This window comes from Conger conger, chromosome 3 (assembly GCF_963514075.1).
Source record: "Conger conger chromosome 3, fConCon1.1, whole genome shotgun sequence".
NCBI lineage: Eukaryota > Metazoa > Chordata > Actinopteri > Anguilliformes > Congridae > Conger > Conger conger.
Genome location: NC_083762.1, coordinates 51,640,716 through 51,653,673, shown reverse-complemented (window position 1 = coordinate 51,653,673; position 12,958 = coordinate 51,640,716). Strand labels below are relative to the sequence as shown.

Here is a 12,958-nt window from a genome sequence, read left to right as displayed (position 1 = left end):
CACTCATACAGATTCCCACTGCATCCAGATTCCCACTACACTCATACAGATTCCCATTGCATCCAGATTCCCACTATACTCATCCTGATTCCCACTACACTCATCCAGATTCCCACTGCATCCAGATTCCCACTACACTCATCCAGATTCCAACTGCACTTATACAGATTCCCACTGCATCCAGATTCCCACTACACTCATCCAGATTCCCACTGCATCCAGATTCCCACTACACTCATCCAGATTCCAACTGCACTCACCAGATTCCCACTACACTCACCAGATTCCCACTACACTCATCCAGATTCCCACTCCACTCATACAGATTCCCACTGCATCCAGATTCCCACTACACTCATCCAGATTCCCACTACACTCATCCAGATTCCCACTACACTCATCCAGATTCCAACTGCACTCACCAGATTCCAACTGCACTCATCCAAATTCCCACCACACTCATCCAGATTCCCATTGTACTCATACAGATTCCCACTATACTAATACATATTCCCACTGCACTCATACAGATTTCCACTGCACTCATAGGTTCCCACTACATTCATACAGATTTCCACTGCACTCATAGATTCCCACTACACTCATACAAATTCCCACTGCACACATACCGATTCTCAATACACTAATACAGATACCAACTGTATAGATTCATAGCGGACCCCACTGCTGTTGTCACAGGCTGCTCTATATGTTCTGACTGCCATTCATCCATCAGATAAAACCAAGCTCAGAATAAACAGAAAGAACAGAGATCAGAGGAGAGAGAGAGAGAGCAGGGTGAAAGTGAGAACAATGAAGCTGCCACACATGTCTCTGATATGGAAATAGAGCCTGTGATATGGGGAGAGGAAAACACCATCAGACTAGTGATTAATTATTGAGGTGGCCTGCTGTCTGAGCAGTAGCGCACTGTGTGCATGTATGTGTGTTTGTGTGTGTGTGTGTGTGTGCATGTGTGTGCACGCATGCGTGCATGTGTGGTATTTGCATGCAGGTGTGTATGTGTACAAGTCCATGTGTTTGTGTGTGTTCATGTGTGTGTGTGCATGCATGTGTGTATGTGTACTTGTGTTGCCTGTGTGTGTGTGTGTGTGTGTTCCTTGCCTCTGTGCTTGCATGTGCATGTGTGTGTCTGATAACCACAGAGCTGCTCGGTTATCACGCGCTCACACCTTCCCACCAGTCTCTCTAATTGCCAGGCCCTGACAGCACTGCTCAGGATTATAAATAATGCTGTTTGCTTCTCAATTAACTCACCGATTTATTACGTTCCGTCTGCGCGGGGCTGCCTGCTACGATAATGCGTTAAAGCGGCAAGGGCCATTCCCATTTTCCCTCCACGTCCGCAAGCCCCGACAGGGCGGGGTCTCCATACGGGGCACTCGTACAACACAGGGGTCAGCGGTGGTCCAGGGGGGGGGCAGGATGAAGTGGGGGTGGGGGTGCTTTTACCCAGCCGAATGCGGAACATTGCAGGTCTACGGTTTGACAGGAACGATTCCAGCAACTGTTCATGGCTCACATGAAGTCGTTTAGAAGCTTAATGATCACATGTGGAAGGTGAAGCTTCATGATCACATGTGGAAGGTGCCGGAAAGGTCCTCTGTCCTGACAGCAGCTAGTCAAGCAGCAGCATATCTCCTGCTGCAGTGAAAATATCTGAATTAAAATGCCAGAGAGGGAGTACAGATTTGGGGGAGGGTAGGTTTTTACATTTTCCTTACCAGTGGGCTATAGACGATATTTCTGGTTGACAACAACTCAAGTGCTCATCTTGCACGAATATCAGGCAGCTATCTTTCCACGCAATATATATCTGTCAACACAGTATATGGAATAGTTTACTAGGTTATTTCATAGAAGCAGAGACCCTTGAGCATTCAAGATTGCAGTTGGTACATTTTTAGATAGACAGTAAACGGTAAAATTTACAGTGTTAATTCAGCTCTAGCATTGTTTGTATGAGTCCACAAGGGCTAAAATGTAAAAGAAAATGTTGATTCAATGCCATTTTGCTGTGTAAGCAAAACAGTTGGCAAAGTTGAGCCTGTTCCTATCTCACGCAATGCTTGCATACTGTAGACGCCGTACTGTGTTTACCTGGGCAACCACCTGTGTGCAAAAACGGACACGCACAAACATACACAAGCACACATACACACACACACACACAACAGTACACACACTCTCTCCCTCAAGAGAAAGCTCCACCCATGGTCATTATCTGATCCTGTGTATTATTGCCTTTCAGAGCAGTGAAGAGGAGGCATACGTCACCTTTGGAGACCGACGGGAGGACGGACACTCCCAGAATGCTAGCACACTCCATCTTCGTATTTCTTTTCTCTCTTTCTCTTTATCCCTCTGCCCCTTCACCCTGGACTTCTCCCTCTCTCCCTGCATTTCTCTCTCCGTCTATCTCTCTCTCTCCCTTGTAAATTATTGTAGTGCATCATTCCTTGACATGCGGTTGTGCCATGAAAACAAGCTTTCAGGATCTTCACAGAAGTGAAATGAGCAGACGAGCGCAGGCGGAGGCCTGGTTTCCATTCTCAGCGAACAGGATGTGCATGCAGCACGGGCACTCTTCACACCGCCATTTCATTTACAAACATTAACCGTATTTCTAAGAAAACGCAGTAAAAAACTTGACAAAATAAAACTAAAAGCAGCTTTAATATGTTTGCTTCCCATCTTTGCGAAACTTAGTTAAATAAATATGGTGATACATATACATATTTACATAGATACTTGAAAATGTAAAAGGATAAATTATTTTCATTTTTAAGACATGACATTTTAAGGGAGCTGTAGTCCCTGATGTAATATTACAGGCTTCTTTTTTTCCTCTTTTTGACATGTATTGCATCTGCTTTTTGCTGCTACGGTATGAGGATTATATTTTCAGCACCCAGTTTCAGCGTTAATACTGCTCAAAATGAACTGTGCCAGTTGCTTTAAGTGGATGTGTTTGTGTTGCTTTTTCAAAAACTTGTTTTTCTGTGTTCAGTTTAGTCCGATACTCAGTGAGCTCTGCGATTCTGCCCCATTCCCTCTATATGTGTTTTGTTTTGTTTTTAATGAGATAACTTTGGGTTTAGACTTTAGACTATTCTGCACTGCTTATTTGATACAGCCTTCATTGGTTCAAGGGCATGCATCATTTTTCGAGGCCGCTGTACCAGTCTTAATCAAAATAATGAACTATTCAGTCTTGCACAGTTCTTGTACACACACACGCATATAGTGTACATACACGTATCACACATTACGCACACATAAATATTGTACATGCAGGCACACTCTCAGAGCTGACCTCTACGCTGTGTTTCAGCTATGGTTGGAGGCCTGACACTTCTGTACACTACACACTCAAATATACTTTACTTAAAAAACTACACTATCCTCTGTTCATTGTCTACACCCACCCCCATGTACATTGTATATTACTGTAATCTGTATAGCTTTCAGTGAACAGGAGAATCTCCTTGCTCTGGGTTTGATTAGAGACAATGTTATTCACGGGATCTACTGAGAAAAGACATCAGGATCTTTGCATTGAGCAATGGTGGGACCCGAGAGAGGCACAGAGAGGGGGGGCACAGAGACGGGGGGGTGGGGTAGGCACATAGAGAGAGGGGGGCACCTTAATGTTTTTTTAATGTGTACTAAGCTTTAACAGCACAATTTTTTTAGTCATGCCAATACAGCTCCGTCTTAATTTGATACAAAGAGAGAGTGGGGGGGGGGAGAGAGACACATTGAGAGAGAAACCGGAGGAGGGGGGATGGGGGGGCGGGCAGAGAGAGAGACCGGTCGGGGCAGAGGGGGGGGTGCACATTAATGTTTTTTTATGTGTACTAAGCCTTGGCAACACTATTTTAGTCATGCCAATAGAGCTCCATTTGAATTTGAATTTGACACAAAGAGAGTGGGAGGGAGAGAGAGAGAGAGAGAGAGAGAGAGAGAGAGAGCTGCTCTTGTAGTTATCATTGAAATCATTCGTTCCAATGGGGGGCAATTGGGCACAGGAGGGTCTTTAACGCAATAATCAGTGTCAGCTTTGACGAGGAGAATAGGAGCGGCCTGTTAGAGCCCACCTCCCAGTATCACTGTGTGGCTTCTAATGCAAATGTCTCTATTCTGTGATTGGTACAGCCCCTGGGAAGTGGTTATGCGCAGGCCAGGCACTGCGCCCAGAAAGAGAAATCTCATTTCCTCACTTTCTGAAACGAGTTGTTCTGCAGTCAGAGGGCTCCAGGAAGGTCGCGCCCCTGGTACGGATTGCACTGGGCACTCTGAGATGCTTCAGAACAGCTTCCCAATGCAGTGTTGCGACAAGTCTTGCAAGCAAGAAACACGCCTGTTCCAAATGTGTCTCCTGTAGTCCATGAAGTCCAAGTGTAACAAAACCGGTAACAGGACAGGGTGCTGCCATCGGCGTGCATGCTGCAAACACTAATGACTTCCTATGACGGCTGGTTCATTTATTTTTTTAATTATCATAAAACATTTTTTGAAGAGAACCTTGGAAGTGTCAGCGTTACTTCATATCAGTAGGGAGAGACTGACACGTTGAGATGGGGAAATGGCGGAACAGGGTGGGGCTGTGTCTTGAGTGACAGAGTCAAACGGGCAGGGATTTAGTGGGCCGGGTCAGTGTGGGCAGAGTTCACTGAGGTCGCTGAACATTGTAACTTATTTAATAATACTGTGATGTGCGTAACTCAGGCTGGGGGATTCAGCATACAGCCCTTTGTATCTCTGTGTACGTGTTTATTGCCTTGTTTTTGAAACTTGTCACGGCACACTCTGCAGCCCCATCTGTGTAGGTGGATCAGTATTACAAGTAAGTCTATTAAAAAACACATTGTAGAGAATAGATACATTTCACAAAAGTTCCGAAGGTGGTCAAGCAGAATATTTAAGACTTTGTATAGACTTTTTAAAACTCATCACCAGCTAGCATGCCAACAAAGTATGTTGATATTGTAAACAGTTGTGATCTCTGTATTAATAAATGTTCATTACAAATTTTTCCATTGGTCTGTCTTTGATTGTTGCATTCTGTGAATGATATGAGTCTGTCACATTGTTATGGCAAAAAAGTAACAACATAATCCATCTTAATACAATCAATAGAAGCCAGACCACAGCATGAACAGTGAAGTGCATATGGTCTGATGTGTTAAGTAAAGTGAATGTTTGAAAAAGAAGGTACACAGTAAAATGTTCAGATAGACCACGATTTACTCTGATAAATTATTTCAGTTGAATTAATGAATGATGTGGCGACACAGATGGTGCAGTGGGTAGCACTGCCGCCTCACAGCAAGGAGGTCCTGGGTTCGAATCCCTGTCGGCTGGGGCCTCTCTGTGTGGAGTTTGCATGTTCTCCCCATGTGCGGATGAGTTTCCTCTGGGTACTCCGGTTTCCTCCCACAGTCCAAAGACATGCATGTTAGGCTGATTGGAGAGTCTAAATTGCCGTAGGTATGAGTGTGTGACTGTTCAGGATAAGTGGGTTAGGATAATGTATGTATGTAATGAATGATGTGACTTTGGTGCTACTTTGCTGTAACACCTCAAGGTGCGATGAAAAGGTGAATAAATGTATCAAAGATAGTTTCTTGCAAAAAAAAGGAATTGATAAAAAACCAACAAGTTTTGGCAAGGCATCTTGCTGAAATGTAATTCTTCAATTTCTGCAAGAAACTATCTTGAAACTATCTGTATTGTTGATTTAATTTAACACTGCTTTTACTTTGCACATCTAAAAGATATTCTTTTTTGAAAACTGAAAGATATTTCCGTCTACTGTAAGTTGGCTTACTGACTCAAATGATGAACTAGGTTTGATTCTAGATCTTCTCTTCTAATAAATTATTTTCTTTTTGAATGTAACAAATTAATTAAACAGCTCTACTATCCAGGAATGGAGATTACATGATTTAAGAGTGGATTAATTATACGTGTTATTTTATTATTGTAGTTCATATTCTTCTTGAGTTCTGTTCATTTCAAAGTAATTATTTTTGCAGTGTCTGCACTTCGTCTCCAGAGATAACAATGATCAATGGCTTGTTTAATTGACTAGCTTGCAATAAAACACGTTCTTCTGTTTACTTATGATTCTTCCAAACAATGCCATCCAATGCCTCCCCAGACAATGGAACAAACCAAGGGGAATGTAGGAGGTTAATCTTTAACTTTACTTCAGCTTCAAAGTTTAACTTTTATTAATTTTTATTAATTAAATCTTGCATACTTTTTCAGTGATAAGCTTTCCCTAATCCACCTCTAGCAAATGAATTAGTTTAGCACATCATATGTCCAATTAACTTGTTTTCCATTAGTTGTCGCACTAACTTACTGATGAGCATAAAGTTGTAGCAATCTCACTCTTTAATGAAAGAACGGCTATTGAGAATGAATTCAATTTTTGAATACATCCCAGAAATTGAGACATCCCAGAAACTTAATTTAAGAAGGTTCTTCAGGCAACCCTAGGATGCTTAGGAGAACCCTATAAGGGGATCACTTTCAAACAAGGGTTCAAATATGAACTGGTGACAGCAGAAGTGTTCTTAAAGTAACTTTAAGGTTCATTAAGGAACGTATAAGGTTATTTTCTGAACCTTTACTTTTTAGATTGTAGACTTGCTTTTGGGGTTTTCAAGCTGGGTCGTGCTGTAAAGCGTACTGTAACCATTTTTAATGAAAATTGCAAACAAAATAAGCAAATTTGACTTGGCTTAATAATGCTCATCCACATTCCGTAAAAAAAAAATTACTAACAATTGTTTGAGCTTGACCGTGTTACATACTAATAGCCAAATCAGGAAATCCTTGGGGAGCTGTGGCTCTGTTTTCAGAAATCTCTCTGTGGAGCAGTCCGTGCAGGAAGTTCAGGCATAAAAGAAGAGAATGCTGCCCACCGCCTGAATGTGTTCTTTGTGGAGAACAGCAGCTGAGAGACCACGAGTCCATCGGGAGTTCACAGAAAATTATTCACATTGCAAATTCTCTGGTGGTTAGGTGGACCCCTACTGAACTCACAGTATATTGTCATAAAAAAAATAAGGGAAACAGACATCTTGAGAACAGCAGGGGCTTGCTGGTCGATTCAGGAAAGAAGCAAGGAATTGGCAGCTCCAGGACTACAGTATTGATTGGATAATTGTGAAGAAACTTTTGAAATGCTATCACAGAGCTATAAGCAAAAACTCTCATCCAGACACATCTGGACATGCAAAAGCATGCACACGCACACGCACACACACACACATCACACAGTCACACTATGGGGGACAGCAGGAAAAATAAACAGAAATAATGTCACTTTCATAAACTGAAGGTTGAAATTGATTCTTTTCTCCCCCTCTTTGAAATGGTTCTGAGCATTGATGGAAGGAAAAGCATGACTTTTGTGAAATTCACAGTTTCCAAAATAATAATTATGTAAGATGGGTTATTTATACATTGTTTAGTACTAATTCTACATGCAAGGCCTAATGGAACACAAGTAATCAAGGTGCGTTGACTCTGATACATGTGTGCTATGGGGTAGAAATTCAGCCACATTGCAAATATCTTCTAACAACACTAGATGGCAGTAATACATCAATGAAAAACGTAACGTACAGCGCACCAGGTCCGCGATAGTCGCTTCCATGCGCTTGGGACGGTAGACTCAGCAACCTTACAACGCGGTCGTGGCCTAATGATGTTGGTAATGTTAATAACACTCCATCCATCCATCCATTATCTTAACCCGCTTATCCTAAACAGGGTCGCAGGGGGACTGGAGCCTATCCCAGCATACATTGGGCGAAAGGCAGGAACACACCCTGGACAGGTCGCCAGTCCATCACAGGGCACACACACCATTCACTCACACACTCATACCAATGGGCAATTTAGACTCTCCAATCAGCCTAACCTGCATGTCTTTGGACTGTGGGAGGAAACCGGAGTACCCGGAGGAAACCCACGCAGACACGGGGAGAACATGCAAACTCCGCACAGAGAGGCCCCGGCCAACGGGGATTTGAACCCAGGACCTCCTTGCTGTGAGGTGGCAGTGCTACCCACTGCACCATCCGTGCCGCCGTTAATAACACTCGTTTAAGCTTATATTAATCAATACCACGCTATTTATATTGAATCATGTAATATTTGAAATATGTATGCATGCTGATAAAATGGAAAACATATATGAACCATGAACAATTACACATAATATTTCAATTTAGCCTACTACTGTAATTTCACTGTTAACGAGATACTATCCCTATTTTTACAGTAGCCTATATTTGGGCTAATTGGCGGATAGCCTATAACGCGGGTGGACAACTCTGGTCCTGCTCCCGCGGTGTGTGCTGGATTCGTTGTTACTCAGCACTTGATAATGAAAGCAGTTAATTACACAGTTATCTCGCATCACATTGTTTCTTGGGTCGTAATCGGTTGCTTATTTAAGGTAAAAACTAAATCCAGCATAGCCTGCTGCTCTCTATAGAACAGGGTTTCCGACCCTTAATTGCGTGCATATGGATCTTGCAAATAAAGCAGGCATGAAAATAAAACTTTTACGTACAATATCGATGTTTCTTTGTTCATAATTAATATTAGAATTAATATTGTTTGCACGATTAAACATTTCTCTTTGAAATTAAATGTAATGCGCGTCTAAAAATCGATGTGTGTGACCGGAAAATATCCCTTGACGCGCACAGAATCTTGGCAAAAAAATAACGCCATTCACCCTATAACGGAGATAGAGGCTGCGTGAATAAAGAGCATTAATAAGTTGAAAGGGTCTCGGTCTTGGCCTTTCTGTGAGTTGGTGAGTGCTGTGGCAGGGTTCATTCAATCGCTGAGAGGCCAAACAGATAGCCGAGCCTATACCTCACACGCTGGAGCTGGAGCTAGCAGTCGGAGAAGTTGATGGAAGAAACAACTGATAAAGGCTACATGTACAGTACTGTGCACAAGTCTTAGGCACCTGTATAACATTCGGTACAGATAAGATTCTTTCATTCCTTTTTTATTCCTAAATAAACGTACTATACATTTTACACTACATTTGAGTAATCTGGCAGAATAGTTAAAAAATTAATCAAATCAATATTTTTTGAGAGGACCATTCGGCGTTAAAACTGTATCACTTCTCTGAGATAGTCAACGCTGTCCTGCAGTTCTATAAGACAATCAGCAGGGAGGTTGTTCCAAGCATGTTGGAGAACTTGCCACAGTTCCTCTGCAGACTTTGGTTGGCTCCTTGCTTCTGATCTCAGACAGCCTTGATCTAGTTTTTATGTAAAAAGTTGTCAATTGTTTACAGTAACATGTTACTTTTTAAAATTAAATACACAAATGTCTCTGTAAAATTATTATTAATCTTTTGGAAACGAATATTTGGAAAACTCAAATGTGTTCTTTTATACTAGCACACACAAAAATAAACATACATATATAATAAAGTCTAGGGTGCCTAAGACTTCTGCACAGTACTCTTATTTTGCGAAGTTGCGCATAGGCTTCATCGAAACGACGAGCAGGGTAGACTACTGGCTTTTACATCGGAGCTTCTCTCTCGAATAAACGACCGATAATAGCCCTTCCCCTACTCTCATAACAACTTGGCTGGTTTCCATGAGAAATGTTGAGAGCAGTTTTCTCCATTATTCATACGCGAACCAACTGAATATTACCATTAACTAAATATCATGTTTTCAGAAATGTTTTAAGTCATTCCATTAGCCTATTCTGATTATAGTTTTATAGGCGAGACGACAACGCCCAATTAAGCTAATTGAAAAGGATGAGCACCACCTCCAGGTAATTCAGTCTACGCCTATAGCCATGCTAATAATGTCGAGATGTGAAATAAAGATAAAATAAAAAAGAAGGTAATGGAAATTATAAATATTTTGCATTTAGTTCTCTCTTTGTGCCCAATTTCCCCCCATTGGAACTAATGATTTCATGCAGTTGTCCTCAGTGCTATCTTGTAGCCCCTTACAGTGTGCTCCAGAATTATTGGCACCCTTAATAAAATGAGCAGTCGTCTGGCTGTCAGAGGGTTGCCAGTTCGATCCTGCCCTGAGTGTGTCGAATTGTCCCTGAGCAAGACACCTAACCCCCAAATACTCCTTGCCTTGCATGGCAGCCAATTGTTGTGTGTGTATGAATGAGTGAATGAGAAGCATCCATTGTACAGCGCCTTGGATAAAGGCACTATATAAATGCCAACCATGCAAACTATAGATTGACCATCACAAGTTAGGTAATGAGTACAAAAAGAAAATACATAAAGTGAAACATGCCACTTAGTACTGCAAGGGCAATAATAAAAAGGCAAAAAAAGTCAAACATATGGAATAGTTGCCAGGAAGAGGATGCAAGTGCATATTATCCCCACAGGCGGTAAGGAAGAAGGTGAGGGAGGCCACAATTAAATTGCAGTTTAAGAATTGCAGAGATTAGTTGTGTCTTGGGTCACCAAGGTCACAAAAAACCCCCATAAAATAACACCTCCTTATCAGCAAACTCTTTGGAAGGGTGGCACAAAGACAGTCCTTACTGAGCAAAATAAACAAAACCAAACATCTTGCATTTGCCAAACCTCATTGGAGTTATGACTGTAAAAGAGGGCTATGCTTTTGGTAAGATGAGACCAAAATTGAACATTTTGGCCATACACACCATCGACATGTTTGGCAGCAAAATGGAATGCATACAAGGAGAAGCACCTCATACCTGCTGTCAAATATGGAGGTCGGTCATTGATGTTTTGGAGATGTTTTGCTGCCAGTGGTCACGTCCTATTTAAGATCAATTGCACAATGAACAATTAAGTCTTGGCAGAAAATCTGGTTGCCGCTGCTAGGAGTCTTTGTCCGTAGTCTTCGGTGGATTGTCCAGCAGGACAATAACCCCAAGCATACTCCAATCCACACAGAAATGGTAAAGTAAAAACAACAACCATGTTCTGCAATGGCCATCTCAGTCTCCAGACTTAAATTGCACCTGCAGGCTGAACTGAAGAGGGGGGTATCACGGATATCAATGATTCTCAAAAGTTCTGCATGGAAGAATGGTCAAGAATCCCTCCAAATACGTTCTCTAACCTTAACACAACTCATAGGAAGACTTGTGGCTGTCATCTTTACCATAGGGGTTTGTATGAAGTATTAAACTAGGGGTGCCAATTATTGTGGAACCTGTTTTTTGGGGAAATATTTGAAAAATAAACTTTAAACTTTGGTTCATTTAATTGAATCATCAATAAAGAAAACGTCTTTACTCATGTTGGAAAATAAACCTTATGTCAATAAGTGCATTATATTTTAGTTTACATCACATTGGGTGGATATTCATCAAGGCTGCCAATAATTTTGGAGGCAACTATGTATTACCATAAGTCTCCAATCATTGGGCAGTATTGAATCCACCGCCGGTAAGACATGCTTGATCTTGTAATGTTTTCTTGTATGCCATGCCCACGATTCAGCCCTGCTTTATTCTCATAAAGATATTTCCGTAATTGAGAACATGCGAGTTAGCGGACTGTCTGGACGTCTACATGAAAGTCCACATGATCCCCCTTCCTGACTTTTTTTTGACTATTTTATTTTAATTGAGCAGCCCTAGCGACTCCGGACTTCACGGGGACGCCAGTCTGAAAATGCGAGGAAGACCTCAAATTTAGGCTGAATCCAACCTAAAGCAAAGAAAGAATTGAACAATTAAAATACATTAGGCTACCTTTTACTATACATAGCCAAAATTAATATTAGCTTATGGTTATATTTGCGTTTTAGGCCTACATCATTTTCTGTTTTCATTAAGTAGTGTAGGCTACACTAAGTCAGTGAGAGAAATTTCGCCTATACTTAACTTCCTCATCCAGTGTAATCATGGTAGTGTGCATTCGGGAACACATCGCGGAGGCAACTAATAGGCTACAAGTAAGTCGGCTGGTATGTTTTGCAGATTTTTTTTTTTTTTTTGTTTAATAGGGTTTTATTAAACAATACCAATCAATCTCTTTTAACACAAGATAGACAATACCAATATATTTGACCCAAATCTTTCAATGAACTGCTCAATATATGCAATATATGGAATATAACAACGACTAAGCAGGCCTATAACACAGAACATTATCAGCAGCATTTATCTCCGAAACCAATCAAAAATCGCTTTCCACATTTATTTGGCCGTGCACATTGAACCCCCATTTCTCCAACTGCAGCTGAATTTACTTAGCGGAAATACTGTAACCCAGGTCTTTCTAGCCTGTCTAGTTTGTTCAGTCGAAACGAAACCCTTTGCCGAGCAATCGGTGAACAAATCTCATTGGCTTAAACCAGAGGTACGGCCATGGGCTGATGCCGTCCTTCATGAATATTCAGCCACGCTTCGTTCTGCGAGAGTCTGTCAGAATCAATGCGATTCTGTCGTGTAGTCTATTTGGCTTGACAAAATTGCTCATAACAAGGAAAAGGGTAGCGTTTGTTCGGGACATGAGAAATCCATCCAACGTCTTCCCGAGACTAAGATATTTATCTAGAAAATAAGCCAACCAATGTTATAACGTTATAGTGTGACACTGCAGATAGACTAAATGTATGAAGTGACCAGCAAATAAACGCCGGTAGCTCGGCTAAATTACACAGGCTAATCAATTTTTCCAATCATATCCTACTGGGTTCGAATTTCGTGCATAAAGCTTAGCTACATGTGTTTTTTTGTGCAAGTTGTTACTTTGGTAGTGTTACAAATGTATCAAGCTGACTTCATTTCACGGCGTTGCAACACTGATCCGTCACACTCTTAATGCTTTTCGGCGAGTGTTGCGTAACTTTGGTTCTGCGTGCTTTAGAAGCGCCCCATACCCGGGACGCATACTAAACTCGACATATCTTTC

General features: G+C 41.5%; 1 protein-coding gene across 1 annotated transcript in view; it reads left to right on the top strand.

The window, feature by feature from the left end:
- tspan7b (tetraspanin 7b) overlaps positions 1-3,623 on the top strand; it is a 70,313-nt gene extending 66,690 nt beyond the window's left edge. The window contains exon 8 of the mRNA XM_061233546.1: positions 2,273-3,623. The gene's annotated coding sequence lies outside the window, so the exon portion shown is untranslated. The remainder of the gene's footprint in view (positions 1-2,272) is intronic.
- Positions 3,624-12,958: the final 9,335 nt, after the last annotated feature.